The sequence below is a fragment of the Muntiacus reevesi genome, chromosome 11 (assembly GCF_963930625.1).
Source record: "Muntiacus reevesi chromosome 11, mMunRee1.1, whole genome shotgun sequence".
In the NCBI taxonomy this organism is placed as follows: Eukaryota; Metazoa; Chordata; class Mammalia; order Artiodactyla; family Cervidae; genus Muntiacus; species Muntiacus reevesi.
In genome coordinates, this window is record NC_089259.1 from 70,562,402 (window position 1) to 70,578,009 (window position 15,608).

A 15,608-nucleotide genomic window follows, 5' to 3' on the forward strand; every position below is an offset into this window, starting at 1 on the left:
CCAAAACAATTAAATCCAAATCTCCTGGGGTGGGATCTGGGCCTCAGGACTTTTTATATCTCCCCTGGTGAGTCTAACAGCAGCCAAGAATGGGAAGCATGGAGTTAGATAATTAAATAAATGTTTAGTAGATAAGGCTATACAAATTATTGCTTAACCCTTAGAACAAACATGGTGCATTAGATTTAAATGGACTTGGATCTGAAATCCAGGTCTCTCACTTGGTATGTGACCTTGGATGAGTTACTCAAATGCTTCTAAGCTCCTGTTTTATCAGTTGTCACGTTTCACAGATGACAGTGTTGTTGTGATAATTAAAATCCAACAGATCTCCATGAAATCCAGCTCGTTTCTCTTCACTTCTTTAATATAGAGTATTTCAAAGGATACTTCAGTGATTAAATATGTGGTTTCTCTTTCCTGGTGGTTATTAAGTGGTTCATATATTTTATTTATTTATATTATCATTTGTAATATGTATCATTTTATAATACATTTATAACATATAAATTTATAAAATGTTTAAATTATGAAGCATTATAATTTGCCTTAATGATATGAAATATTGTGATTTGCCTTCATGATGCATTGTTTATTATCATGCATTTATTATTATTTTGCTTTTAATTTTAAAACAATTTTAGGATTGTAAGAATAGTACCCAGATAGAACTGAGCATTTTCATAACCCTCTTACCTGGCTTTCCCTAATGTTAATTTTGTACAACAGTCATACCTTTATTTAAAGTAACAAGTCAACATAGATACAATGAATGCCATTAACCAAAGAACAGACTTTATTGTGATTTTACCAGTTTTCCACTAACATCCTTTTTCTCTTCCAAGATTCAGTCCAGGATCCCACATTGTATTTGGTTGTCATATATCTTTAGTTTTTCCCATTCTGTTACATTCTGTGGCAATTCTTGATCTTTCCTTGTTTTCATGGCTTTGACATTTTGAAAAGCACTGGTCAATTATTTTGGAGAATGCTTCATATTTTAAGATTTATTTAATGCCTATTTATGGGTAGAGTTGAGGTATTTTTGACATGAATACTGCTAAAGTGATATATACCTTGTTCAGTATTAAGTACATGATATTGATATGTATAGGGCTGTTTAAATAATTAATATTATATTTACTGAAATGAGACTTTATAGAGAGCTCTATTAGTTTCCTAGGGCTGTCATAGTAAATATCACAGACGAGATGGTTTAAACAGCAAAAATTTGCTTCACAATTCTGGATGCTAGAAGTCTGAGATTGAGGTGTTGGCAGGGTTGGGTTTCTCCTTGACTTGTAGGTGACATTTTTTTTTTATTGTTTTCACATGGTCTTGACTCTATGCATTTCTGTATTCTAATCTCTTCCTATAAGGAAACCAGTCATATTAAATTAGAGTCCATCCCATTGACTTTGTTTAATCTTAGTTACCTTTAAATGTTCTCATTCCAAACACCATCACTATGGATTAGGACTTCAACATATGGATTTTCCGAGATGTGGGAATGACACAGTTGAGTCCATCACAGGTGCCTCTCAAGCAGGGACATACACTGAAATGGAAGTCACAAAGGATTTCACCAGGATGGTGAGTGATCTGCAATACTCAGAAATAGAAGCAGCTTCTTGGCAAATTGGTAGAAATGATCACAGCAATCATAATGAAACTCGCTGAGGACAAAATGCTCGATGGAGAACCAAGCTGCTTCAGCATTGAATAGAAGATAGTTGGTTAAAGAACATGATGGGGATGGGAGGAAAGCTTGGTTCATGGAATTATTTATTGTTGTTCAATTGCTAAGTTGTGTTCTACTCTTTGCAACCCCATGGACTGCAGCACTCCAGGCTCCTCCATCTTCCACTATCTCCTGGAGTTTGTGTAGATTCATGTTCACTGAATCGATGATGCCTTGGAAATTTAAATGAGTCTTAAAAAAAAAACCATGTGCCAGTACTCCATCTGTAAAAGTCAACATGATATGGGATGCTGCAAGATATTTAAAGGGACAGAAATCTTTTTAAAGAAACACTGAAAAGGGCTTATTCAGCCAAAAAAAGAAATTGCTGATTGGGGATTTAATTATCTCGGAGAACTGTGTGTGTGAGGGAGTTCTTAAACCAAGGAGTGACCAGCTGTTTCAAAACTTTACAAGAACAGATTTCAAGTAAACAGACTTAAATGGCAGTGAATGAGATTTAGAATAGAATAGAATAGAATAAAAATTTTCAGACAGAAAATTTTGGGGTTTTTTGATGGTTAAATACCGGTTCAATAACAGATGGAAGAAGCATGATTTTGTAAGAACATGGGTGTTGGGGTTAGGTACCTCTGTTTTAGCTACCGGCTCCCCCATTTAGCTGTATGATCTTGGACCCAGAACTTCAACCCTAGACTCATTATTTTTAAGGCTGAAATGAGCTACTATAAATAATTTTAGCAGATTTAATGTAAATTTAGCAGATGGAGAAGAGAACTTGCCACTCAGTAATTGTTAGTTTGATTGATTGTTACTCCCCTGAATAATTTCATTTCTTAGATGTGTCTAAAAGATGCAGCCAGCATGCTCTGCTCAACCTAAACTGGCATATATGATATTATTTGAAGTTCAAAGAAATGATATTTCCAGTCTTTTTAGCTCTGAAGACTTTACATTTTCTATCACAAAGTGATTTTGGGGCTTAAATGCCTAACCTTCTGAGAATCCAGGTAAAACAGATAGGCTGTCAGTTCAATGCAAAATTATAGGGACTAGGTAAAACTCTTTTTGCTGTCAGAATAATGCAGGGCCTTGTGTTTGGGGAAAAGCCTGAATTATTTGACAAATAATAGTTTATAAAATTCAGCTACGGTTAACCACCGTGTATTACTGGATTTCACAGAAATATTTTTCCATTGTAGATTTAAACTCCTTAACAGATAATAAACCCTGACAGAAAGGCATGTAAAATCTAGGGGGCTCATTCATGGAATCCAAATTGACGTTGATCACTATGCCTTCAGAAATTGCTGTAGTTTGCCTGCTGGGTATTCACTCCCTGAGACAACATTGCAACCAGTGTCTCAGCTTAGCTTTGGGCTCTAATTTGGGGTATTACACTTTTAAGTTTGAGAAAATCTCACAGTCTTTCAATTTCCCATGTATGAATTTAAAGTAGCCCTAATTTCTGGCTTCATGGGAGTTATTGATTTTAAGTGTATGCAGATGTATCCTAGACCTCACCAGCATGAGGAATACAAATGATGTCACATTTAAATTAAAATCAAACTGCTCCCTTTGCCTGGTGCACTATAGTACATGAAATTTCTTCCTTCTGGATTCTTCAAGATGACCTCCTTTCACTAATGTTTTTCCGGGACGGTGCTTCCGTGAGCCTGGGCTGCCAGGCTGGGCACTGCGTGGCCTTTGTAAAGAAAGCCAACTTCAGGCTTTCCCGGGGCTATGGTTCCTGGTCCTCACCGTGGCCATGATTAAAGCCTCCATCCCAAATATCTGCTTGTTTTGCCGCCTGGGCTTCTGCTGCCCTCTTTGCTGGCCTCAGAGGGCCCTGATCATCTCTTTAGCACCATGGAGATCCTGTCACTCCCTGTAGCAGCAGCTCAGAGATGACCCAGGAGAAGTAGAGCACCCAGACAGACTTCTCCTTGGTCACTCACTTATGGCTCCTCTCAGGCGTCCCAGGTAGCTCAGTGATAAAGAATCTGCCTGCCAGTGCAGGAGATATGGGTTTGATCCCTGGGAGGGGAAGATCTTCTGAAAGAGGAAATAGCAACCCACTCCAGTGGAATCCCCTGAGCAGAGGAATCTGGTGGGCTAGTCCTTGGGGTCGCAAAAAGTCGAACACAACTGAGGACGTAGGCACACACTCATGGTTCCTCTCACAGGTCACGAGTCCATCCAGTCATCCACCTGATGCTGCTTCCTTGCTCACTCACATCACACTGCCCTTCCTGATCATGGGGTGCTCTTCGGCCAGCCCCCTGCCTGTCTCTATCTTTCAGAGGCATATTTTTGCCACTATTTTTGTCTACCTTTGAGGAATCTTCCTTGGGGTCCAGGCTAAGAAAATAATACCAAGAGAAAAGATGGAGTTCCTGTCTTCCCAGTTTATTCCCACCTCCAAGTCTCAAGGTCTTTGTCTCCAAGGTGACTGACAGTCAAGACATCCAATCCCTTCAGGTCCCGTCCTCTACTCAGGGACATGACTTTAACCTTTCTCTCCCCAAAGACAGCCACACTCCAGAAAGCTGTAGTCCTGCAGTACTAGACTTTTTCCTTGCCTTTTCTTCTGAATTGCAAGAACAAAGACAGATCCTTTAATTAAGAAATTCCTCAGTGTCTGTGGATTTCCTTTTTTACATAAAGCCATGCATTGAACTTGTAGGCTGACATTTGGCTAGCCTAGTTCAGTTCCTTTTCAGAGGTTTTTCTACCATCTGAATGTTCTTGTGCTCTGGTTACTTGGGAGCAAACAGCTGGAATAAAACATATACTTACCCAGAGGACCAAGCAATACATGCCCAGCACTATTTCTCCAATTAGAAGACTGTGTGTGTAGTTACAACTCTTGCATTTTACAAACTGTCTCGTATGGGTCAACTTTGTTTCTCAAAGCCCCAGCTTCTCAAACTTTTCAATGTGCAGTATGTCCTTTGTTTTATATTTGCATAAATCAATGATCTACACTTGTGTCTGTTTTAGAACAAAGGTAGGGTCAGCACTAAGGTACCTTTCACTCTTCGAATTTCATCCCCCAATGGTACAAGCTTTGAAATTAGTGGGTTTTTCCCCCTCTTAAGACTCCAGGTTCTAATTCCTTAACCCAGAAGGGAACATTACTCTGTCCCCACCATAGCACATGGCCAGGAAATAGGACTTTCCATTTCTTTTTGGCTTTTCCTCTTTACATTTGGGACTAAATTATTTGCCCAAATGATACCTTATCCCTACCATGTGCCTGCTAGTATGCTCTCTTATGTAAGAATTAATAGATCCGTAAAGTCCTTCAAAATTATAGCTAATGAAGTCAGTAGAAACATGCAAATTACCTTAGTGGGCATAGATTACATTTACTACATATTTTAAATTGCTGACCTGATCTTAGAAACTTTATTATATTATACTTAATGATGTATGTTATCACATCTTTAACAAATAATGAGAAATTTTATTCTTCCTCTTACCCCTTTTTTCTTTTCTTTTAAATAATGTCTTCTCTAGTAATTGTTAATAAAGGAGAAAACCATTGTATTGAATTATGGTTCATTGGCTAAAAGGCTCCATATTATTTGAATTATTTACTGTTTTGTAGCATTTGCATTCTCCTCCAAATTTAGCAGTTTATTTGTAATGCAGCAATATTATAATCAGGCTTACTCTGAAAAAGCTAATGGAGCTAGAAAATAAAAGTTTCACCAGCCTCACTCAGTCAGGATGAAATCATCAGTTTCTTCATACTAAATGTTCTTTAGTAAAAGGTCAGCAAACTCATCTTCATTCTTATAAAACGTGGGCAGAAATGAGAAGAATGTGAAAGACAAAAATGAGAGAATCAAAATTACTTATAATTATATCTCTATGCAGTAATAATAACTTTATTACTATGTTGCATATGTGGCTTGACATTCTAAATGAGCTGTATGAAATTAATACCAATAAAACTATAAAGACAATTACTGCCAATTGTGTAAAATAAAAGGTCTTTAAGCTCTTTTTAAAATATTGAAAACCATAAGTGAAGAGTGCATGGCAATTTTCCTTCCTTTTTTTGACTTTAAATCTTAAGTAAAAAAAACCCTAAGTCTTATTTAGCTAATAAATGGTAAGAAAAATGAATTTGGTAACTGGCCAAAGTCACAGTCTATTTAAATTTTCTTAAAAGCGTTTTCCACAAATTTGTGTTCTGTCTTTATCTGAGGTGGAATAATCGGATGATGACAAAATGCTCAGTTCTGACAAGAAAAAGTCTATAACAATGTTGTACTTAGTGTTCTAGTTCCCCAATTGAGCAAGGGTGTCATCTTTATGTAGTGGAGAATGTAGTCATCTGAATATTGCTATATTTTCCAAAGCTAGGCAAGTATGCCTATGATTATTAATAAATTTTAACTAATATTGCCTAATCCCAAGAACCTTTCAGAATGTGGCTGAAGATGAAATTAAATTAAAATAAGGTCTTTAGGGTGGGCCTTAATCCAGTATGACTGGTGTCCTTAGAAGAAGAGAAAATTTGAACACAAATACACACTCAGGGGCAAGATGATGTGAGGGTCCAGGGAGAAGGTAGCCATCTATGGTCCAAGGAGAGAGGTCTCAGCAGAAACCAACCCTACAGCCTTGGTCTTTGCCTTCTAGCCTCCACAATTGTGAGAAAGTGAATTTCTGTGGTTAAGGCCACCCCATCTGTGGGACTTACTGTGGCAGCCCTAACTGCTCCATCACCCAGCCTTTTCTTTCTGTTGCTTTGCTACCTGTCAATCCTAACCATCATAGCAGTTGCCTGAGTTCCTTACCTTGACTGGTGGCTGCCTCAGTCAAAGTAGGTGAGGTTTGGGCTTAGCTGTTTGAATGACTCTCTAGAGTACCCTTGCCCTCTAGTCAGATGACCCATTGACCTCCAAATAGAGGTCAAGTTCACCCAGACTTGAGAGCTAGCTCTGAAGGGTGCCAGGGAGTGTTCCAGTTGGCTCCATATCACAGTCCTTTCTCCTCTTTTGGGTGGTCCTGCCTCTAACCTTAATAGGTCTTGGCCTTACCAGCTTTACCAAGATCCTTTATTCGCCTCTCCCCAAGCTTCCCACACTTGCTCTTGAGCTTTTTCTGGATGATCTGGTCTCTAGATAGCATTAACTTTACTTTGACTGCTTCTATGAGAGCTGAACATCCCTTATTTTTTACGTCCTTGCTGTTGTTCAGTCGCATCTCTTTGACATGCCATGGATTGCAGCAGGCCAGGCTTCCCTGTCCTTAACTATCTCCCAGAGTTTGCTCAAATTCATGTCCATTGAGTCGGAGATGCTATCTAACCATCTCATCTTCTGCCACCCTCTTCTCCTTTTGCCTTCAATCTTTCCCAGCATCAGGTGTTTCCCAGGTCTTTATGTACTTATATTCCAATTTCTACACTAGTATTTTTTGCTTATGTTTGATCTCCTCTGCAAGATTATTAGCCTTAACTAATCCTCTTTATGAATGATAAAAAAGTTAATTAAAAGAATTCTAGATTCGATGCCTCCGTTCTTGATCAAATAATTCCATTTTACACCTATAACTGAGCTTTTTATCTTGATGGACAGAACCATTTTTGTCTGCTTGTCTTCAGTGTTTTTGCCTTTCTTTACAGGTAAATTTTAAAAACTACCCTCAACCTCATCCATCTTACATTATCAGTTTCTGAGGGTGTCAATATTTGATATACTAAACAATGCCTTGAAGCACTTCAGTAGTTTTAGAAGTTAAAGTTCAAAATGTGGTGGTTAGGGAATTCCTTGGCATTCCATTGGTTAGGACTCCACACCTCTACTGCCGGGGCCCTGGTCCAATCCCTGGTCGGGGAACTAAGGTCCCATTTTAAAAAAAGTGGTGGTTAAATATGACCAACAGCTCATGTTGTTTAAGAAGACAACGGATGAGATTGTGGTTCTGTTTCCCTCCATTCATTCTCAAAACTTGACCATGTGGATTTCCACATTTCCTTTTGTCCTTCCTCTTTAAGAGAGAAGTATCTCCATGCCTTTCCAAAGTGGGCCCCTCCTGGGAGTCTGTCTGTATTTTCCATGTCTCTGATTTTGCACAAATCTTCTGTGTGAAATGTCTCCTCTCTTGTGTTAACCTGACACATTGACCATCCAGCAAACTTTCCTTTGCTGAGAAATCTTTTCAGACTCCTGACTGACACTTAGATTCTCCCTTCTCTGTGTCTTCTTCAAAGCTCGACTTTCGGCCATTGAGACACGACTCTGGGTAACTGTATCCCAGCTAATCCCACAACTTCTAAAAGCAGAGAATGACAAACAGTGCTAGGATTTCTCACACATGGGTTCCAGGAATACAGGGAGAAGACCTCCCTCCTTTGATCTCTTAAACCCCACTTCTAAGCAGAGCCCTTTCCTTAAACTTGCAAATAAACTCTGGTTTCATCTTTGAAAACTAAAAAAGGAAAACAGAATAAAAGAGCAAAAACAAAAAAGAAGAAGAAGAAAAAGAAAAACTCCTTTTGTCCAGGGTTCCCCTAAACCACCACCATATGTCTCCAATGGTCAGATTTTAAAAAAAGAAGCCAGGTATAAAAAAAAAAGAAATCCCGAATTTTCTATACTTTATTTCCCACTTGCTTCTCAGTTCATTAAGTCTGCCTTTAACTGTCTCTACTATACTGGCATTGCTCCTCTGAAGGTCATGAGTGAACTCCAAAGTGCAATGTCAATAGAGTCTTCCCGGGCCTTATTTGTCTGATTTCTTCACAGGAGTGGACTTTTGGCTGACTTCCTCTTCTTACAATTTCTATTTTCTTTGCTTCTATAATGTAGTTCTTTCCTAACTTCTCTCTTTTCTCTTTATCATTCTCTTTGGATGCCTTTTCTTTCTTGAACCAGGCTCCAGAATGCCCAAGTCTCGATCTGTGGCTCTTTCTACTGCGTTCCTCACTCCTGCCCTGCGTTCTTCTAGGGCACAGTCATTTTACCAAAAGGCCTTGCCCCAAAATGTGTCTATTCAGATATTTTATCCGTCCAAAGGAAGGGGAACCAAGGGTCAACATTATCATTTTCTGGTTTAAATTTGTAACTCCCATGTCTTGCAAACTTTTGGAGTTTAATTGTTCAAGCTGCATTTATCCGTGAAAGTGAAAGTGAAGTCGCTTGGCCGTGTCAGACTCTGCAACCCCATGGACTGTAGCCTACCAGGCTCCTCCATCCATGGGATTTTCCAGGCAAGAATACTAGAGCAGGTTGCCATTTCCTTCTCCAGGAGATCTTCCCGACCCAGGGATTGAACCTGGGTCTCCTGCATTGTAGGCAGACGCTTTACCGTGTGAGCCAATCTGTATTTTTAAATGACATATCACTTACCTCTATATCCATTTTATCATGCTGTGTTTACAGTACAGTGTATAGTTATCAGTGTAATTTATCTCATGATTGAAACACTTAAAATGTTTATAAGTTATACATGTTATTGGCTGACTTGTTTTTCCCTAAATTCCTATGTTGGAGCCCTAACCCCCAGTATTTAAGAATGTGACTGTATTTGGAGATGGGATCTTTAAAGAGCCCTTTAGGATGGGCCCTAATTCTATCAGACTGGGTCCTTATAAGAAGAGCAAATTTAGACATACAATTACTAGGTATGTGTGCTCAGAGAAGAAAGGCCATATGAGGATACACTGAGAAGGTGGCCATCTGCAAACCAAGGAGAAGGGCCTCAGGAAAAACTAACCTACTGACACCTATATCTTGGAATTCCAGCCTTTAGAATTGTGAGAAAATAAGTTTCTGTTTTTTAAGCCTCTCAGTTTATTGTATTCTGTTAGTATCAAACTACTAACAACCCAGTAGCAAAAGTAAGCACTCAAATATTTTGTATTTATTGATAGAGTTGGAGAATATTAAAGGGGGTAAAGGGCCTCTCTTTTTCTCTTTTAGCTGTTCTAGTTATCCTCATTTTTTTTTTTTTTTGTGGGAACAGTCCTCAGGGCAGTGGTTTAGAAGGCCAAGTTAGTAGTCCTCGGTCGTGTCTGACTCTTTGCAACCCCATGAACTGTAGCCTACCAGGATCCTCTATCCATGGGATTCCCAGGCAAGAATACTGGAGTAGGTTGCCATGCCCTCCTCCAGGGGATCTTCCCAACCCAGTGATCAAACCCAGGTCTCCCGCATTGCAGGCAGATTCTTTACCGTTTGAGCCATCAGGGAAGCCCAAAGGCCATGGTTGTTACCAAATAGGGTGTGTGTGTTCTTCAAATAACTTAAACCACCCTGTGGTCCATTCCCTCTTTGTCTCTTTGCTAATGTAATCTTAGTTCTGCTCTGAGTTCTGAGTTTCGCAACTCAAGTTGCCTCCCTGCCTTTTCACACATATGCAAACCAGGCCCATTCGCCTGCAGGATGGTAATTGACCCTCCTTCCGGGAGATCACTCTGACTACTCAGTCTGCACTGATCTCTTCCTTCTCAGCCTCAGTCCCTTGTTCATGTTATTCACTGAGGTTGCTCCTCGGTGGCTGAATATCATTGTCAGTTTCATTTCCTTGCTCAGCCACTTCAGTGTTTTGTCTACTATGCTTCAAAGATGTTTTATATTCTGGAGGCGAGGGAAGTGCTATCACTTCTTTTTCATTTTTCCTCTTCCCCCACCATCTCTGCCACATCCTCATCCCAAAGGAACTATTGTACCACTGAACACACGGGGACACTTAATTCTCTTTAACATGTTTTTATTTTATATTGGAATATAGTTGATTAACATTATTGTGTTAGTTTTAGGTGTACAGCAAAGTGAGTCCATTATACACATACATATATCCTTTTTCAAATTCTTTTCCCATGTAGGTTATTGTAGAGTATTGAGCAGAGTTCCCTGCATTATACAGGAAATCCTTACTGGTTATCTATTTTAAATTCTTGAATTAAGTTCAGAGGATTTGACAACTCTGATTCTTCATGACTATTTAAAGTAGAAACAAGGGATCAGAAACAGGGCTGTAGGAAGTATCAACATGTAAGAAATGAATAGACTGAATGCAGAGAAAGATTTATTATGTGATACTACACTTTTGCCTTTTCTTGCTCAGGGTCTTTTTTTGCTGTAGTCAGTTCATGATATGCTAGGGGAAAGAGAACTACTGTTGATGGTTCAATGCATCTGATGAAAAGGTACTTAAATTATTTAAGGGGAACTTTTGTTTTCCTAGTAACTCTGGTGGGGATACTTCTCATGTTAAAAAGTATGAGAATGGGTCTCTTTTCTAATTTTTCTTTCTTGCTTGTGTAAATGCACAATAAATTCCTTTGACAGTCAGAGGCACAGACAAATGTTATTGGAAATCTCCAACCCATCTTAGGGAGGAGTAACACTTTTAACAGTGGACTCACTGGGGGACATCTGTTATGATGTCATGACTTTTTACTCTTTACAAATGTCAGCAACATTCGTCTTTTAAGAGTTTCATTGCTCTAAACGTCTATTTCTTGCCGTTTGTTCATTCATTCAATACATACTCTGTTGTGTCGAGGGACTGATGTCTGTTTTCACTTTTAGCTGGTTCTTGTGTCTATTTATTCTATAATAATTCAATTTCCTTCCTCCTCCACCTTAAGTATATAAAACAAGTACATTTTTAGATTTAACATATGCATAAATTTTAACCATGTTCTGACAAAGATCTTGGCGTGTGACTCGATATTTCATCATGCTTCTTTTTCTCATGTGGAATTCTTATTTTACAGATAAGATCCAGAAAGGTGAAGTGCCCTACTTAAGGTCTCATTTTATAGGGATGGAACTAGAATCCACATCTAGATCTCATAACTTCTAGTCTTGTGTTTTCTTTCTCTCTCTCTCATTTTCTTATTTGGCTCTTTCTTGTTTGACCCACTTTAGCTCACTGTAGAGTAGTTACTTGGGTATTCCAATGTTATTCCCATGTCTTAATCAGAGGAGTTGGCTTACTATGAACATCACTTCACAAGAAGTATATTGACTCCATTCAAAGACCTCCTGGTTGTTCCAGACCAGTGCAGGTGATGCTAATGGAACTTCTCAAGAATCTTGAGAAATTATCTTTGGGGTCCAGTTGTTCTGAATCCTGTTGCCTTTCATGATATAAAATATTATGACTATATGTGGCTTCTGGAGTGGTGGAGGCAGCAGTGGTTCCACCTGAAGAACCCCAGCAAGACTGTAGCTGTAGAGATTTTGAGAAGAAGGGGCATGATGAAGGTTCTAAGACTTGGGATAGTTTTTGTTTGAGAATTTAAAGCGACTCACTGACTTGCACAATTCTTCTGAGATGGTGAAGCAATTCATTTCCATTGGTACTGAGCCAGGAGTCAGGGTTGAATTCACCATTGCAGATGCTCAAATCAATCTGTTTAATAAATCGGTAATTGGTTGTTAAAAAAAAAAAAGAACAAAGAGTGGAAAAATTGAGGAAAACATGTGCAAATGGGAAGCAAACTAGAATACTGGCTAATTTTGAGCAATCATAGACTGTTAAAAAGAAGGAATAACTTTGTAAATGTTTTCTTTCAAAAATCAAAAAGCACAGCAGGGGGACTATGACACCAATTTCCGTTTAAAATTGTGTTATTTAGTTGTTTGCTTGTTTATTGTTCTTCCTTACTAGAAGGCAAGCACCATGTTGGTCTAGTTCATTGCTACACCCAGCAGGTAGAAGAGTGTCTGGCCCATAGTAAGGAATCAGAAAACAATGTGCAGCTTGGATGAAGAAGTAAACAATTTCCCCATAGTTATAATAGAGTAAGTGCTCTTTCCTAGTGTTCAGCTTCCAGAATCAACATGTAGGCAAAGACTTAATTCTAGTTATAGTACAGAATATAACTGTGGTAGATCTTGATATTGTCAGTTCTGATAATGAAAATGTAATTGTCATCACAGATTTTATTTATACTGTATGTGCTATGATCCTGACCCTCTAAGAAGTGACATATATGGACTCATTTACCCCTCACTCTGAACTAGTTGCACTCCAGTTTTTCCCACATTACAGATTTCCCTACCAGCTGGAAGAAACAGATGAGGAGAGGTGGAGAAAAGTATAGAGTGTGGGGCAGGGGTCTCTTCTTTTGATTGTAGATCCTTCTGAGCAGTTTGCTTTTTAAGTCATGGGCATGTGCACTTTGATTGAAGGTGAAAGTGAGTTTCCTAGAGCAGCCTGTATGTGGGGTTGGGTTGTATAAAGGGAAGCGCTTTACAGTTTCATGCAGTTCAACCACATACATACGCTTTCTTGGGAATGACCAAAGTGATAGCCTATATCACAAGGCATGTAAATTTCAGAACACTAACCAGTTATTCCGGAATGGACTCTAATATGGGAATAAGCCAAAAAGAAAGTTGTATTATAATGAGGGCTTTCTACTAATGGACATTACATGTTTAATTAAAATTGACTTAAACAGTGAGGTCTCACTCTTATTTCTGTGAGGTGAATGAAATTTAAGTAGCAAGACAGCTTAGTGATTCAGTAATCAATATTAATTTCTTAATACTAAAATCTTGAAATTCTAATTTTCTTAGTGAATACAAATGGGTTTGTATGCAAGCGACATTTTTTACTGTGCTTTCTGGGTTCAGTATGATACCTGAATGATATGGCTTCTTATGTAGGAATATATTTAGTAGACTTCACCTTTTTATGGGCAATAAAAGGATTTGAGCATGATCAAGTATACAATTATATGGTATATAAAACAGATATTGTTACCCTGCTATTTATATATGTGACATCTCTTAGAATAGTGATGCGAGACCAAGAGTTTCATCTGGTAATTTCTTATAAATAGACTGAATGGATGGTGTCCGCTGAAACAGCATTTTAAAGAATTTTTTCCTTTCATTTCAAACTGCACTTGAAGCTTGTAAACGCATTCTTTGACGATCACAAGATTTAGAGCATACTATACTCAGTCTAAATAAAAACATAATCTAAATGTAAGGAGAAGTTGTAAAAAAAAAATGGGATATCAAATGTAGTGAGTGACCTCAGTGTCGTTAAGGGTCAATTGTGGAGTCAGAAATGAATCACCCTGCATTAGGCATGCTGGATGCTACAATAGGTTGTGAAAATTGGAAAGAAATAGGTAAAAACAATAGGTCAAACCTATTACATGGGCCTTTTTCTTTGGCGTAATTTTGTGCTGAAAAGCGTTGAACCAGATATCACCCAGTGTTTACTGAAGAAGAAAATGCTGAAGCTATTATGTTTTTTAAGGAAATGTAACAATCAGTTGGGCAAAATGTATGTCAGAGGGATTCTTGACATCAGTGTTGGTAACCAGAGTTTATGACTACCAAATAAGTTTTGTTCGTTTATAGTTAACTATAGTTAACTATAGTTTATGGTTTTTTAAAAAATAATTTGAAATCATGGATTATATTTTATGAAACCTAAAATGCCTTTTTCAAAGAGCAAATAATATCCATTATTACCAAAACATTACTTATTAAAGACTGAAAATCAGCCTTGTGAGAGTACCCTGTATTATATATATTCCTTTATACCACTTTGGTAGAAACAATAATTTAAAATCATGATGTTAGGGTTTTTAATTTAAAAAGTTTTATTTATGTAATTCTTGCAAGATAGCTATCAATCTTAAATCTATATCTTTGATAAAAAATGAGTTCCAGAGGAAGTTAATCTTTTTTTTTTAAGGTATAGGATTTCTTTTTAGACCACTGAACTGAAACTAAATTAAATCAGCCACATCTTATTATGCATATTGACCTACTCAACAGTAACACCTTCAAATATGTGTGCTTTTGTATGATAACTGCTATTTAACAGTAAAAGAATCCTGTATGTGAGAGAAGACTAGTGCAGGGTTACAAGTGGGAGTATTTTTCTCCTCTCATAATGATAACAGAATCTGATTGACAAGGTCTTTGGTGTGACCTCCCTCTTAAGAAAGAATACTTGGCACTCCCAGCTGCCTGGAACTGGGCTTCATTATTCCTATTCCAGGGGTTTCTTTTTTTTACTGAATTCATGCACAGCTTTGGTAGTAGAAAAGACTAAGAATGTTAGTGGGCCCCTGAGAGCTGTGTGGGTGAGATCTATTTGAAAGCGGAATGTTCTTGGTGAATTCTTATCTGCAGAGACAGCCAACACTGGTGTGGGCATCAGAGTCCTCTAGGACCATGCTGTTATCCATAGGCATGGAAAGGAAACCAAGATCCAGAAAGGCAAACTGCTTGCCTTTCTGGACATGGTCCTTCTTCTGCCTTGCATAGTCCAGTTTGTGAGACTAATGTCATATCCAAGCAGAAACATGGAATTCCTTTGTCATTTCCACACCTCTTTTTCTGGGTGTTTCCCCAAGTCTTCTTTTCTTCTGCCTCTTTCATCTCCAACTCATCCATATCCTCACTACAACCCTCAGTATCTGGACCATTGCAGTAGTATTCTCCATACTCCGTACTCCATAATGGGCCTTCCTTGGACCCTATGTAAGGATGCTAAACTTCTACGTTAGTCCCATTCAAATTTGCCAGCTGAGGGAGACCTAGAGGTATCACTGACATAGCAAGATCAGCAGCTTTCCCAAATTCTCAATTTTAATGTCCAAAGCCCGTTTCCCCTTCTACCTCTTCTTTCTCTCCTATTCTTCTCTTTTGTGTCCCAACTCTCAGCTCCCAGAAGGCCTTCCCTTGTGCACTCCTATCCTCAGAGAACTTTCTTCATTTCCATCTAACTGTCTTCTGAGGAGGGGCTGCTCTTGTTCCTGAAGATGCGATCGCTGGTGCCCACTGTGGAACTGTCCATGTTACATTGCTCATCCTACATTCTCATTCGTTCTGGCCTAAAAACGAGGATGATAGAACTTATTTTTCTCTCTTGGCACAAAGCTTCTGGGTTATCTTTA

At 38.4% G+C, this 15,608-nt stretch overlaps 1 protein-coding gene across 1 annotated transcript in view; it reads left to right on the forward strand.

The window, feature by feature from the left end:
- The window catches only part of HS6ST3 (heparan sulfate 6-O-sulfotransferase 3), a 699,876-nt gene that overhangs the window by 330,187 nt on the left and 354,081 nt on the right, over positions 1-15,608 (forward strand). The gene's annotated exons all lie outside the window — the stretch shown is intronic.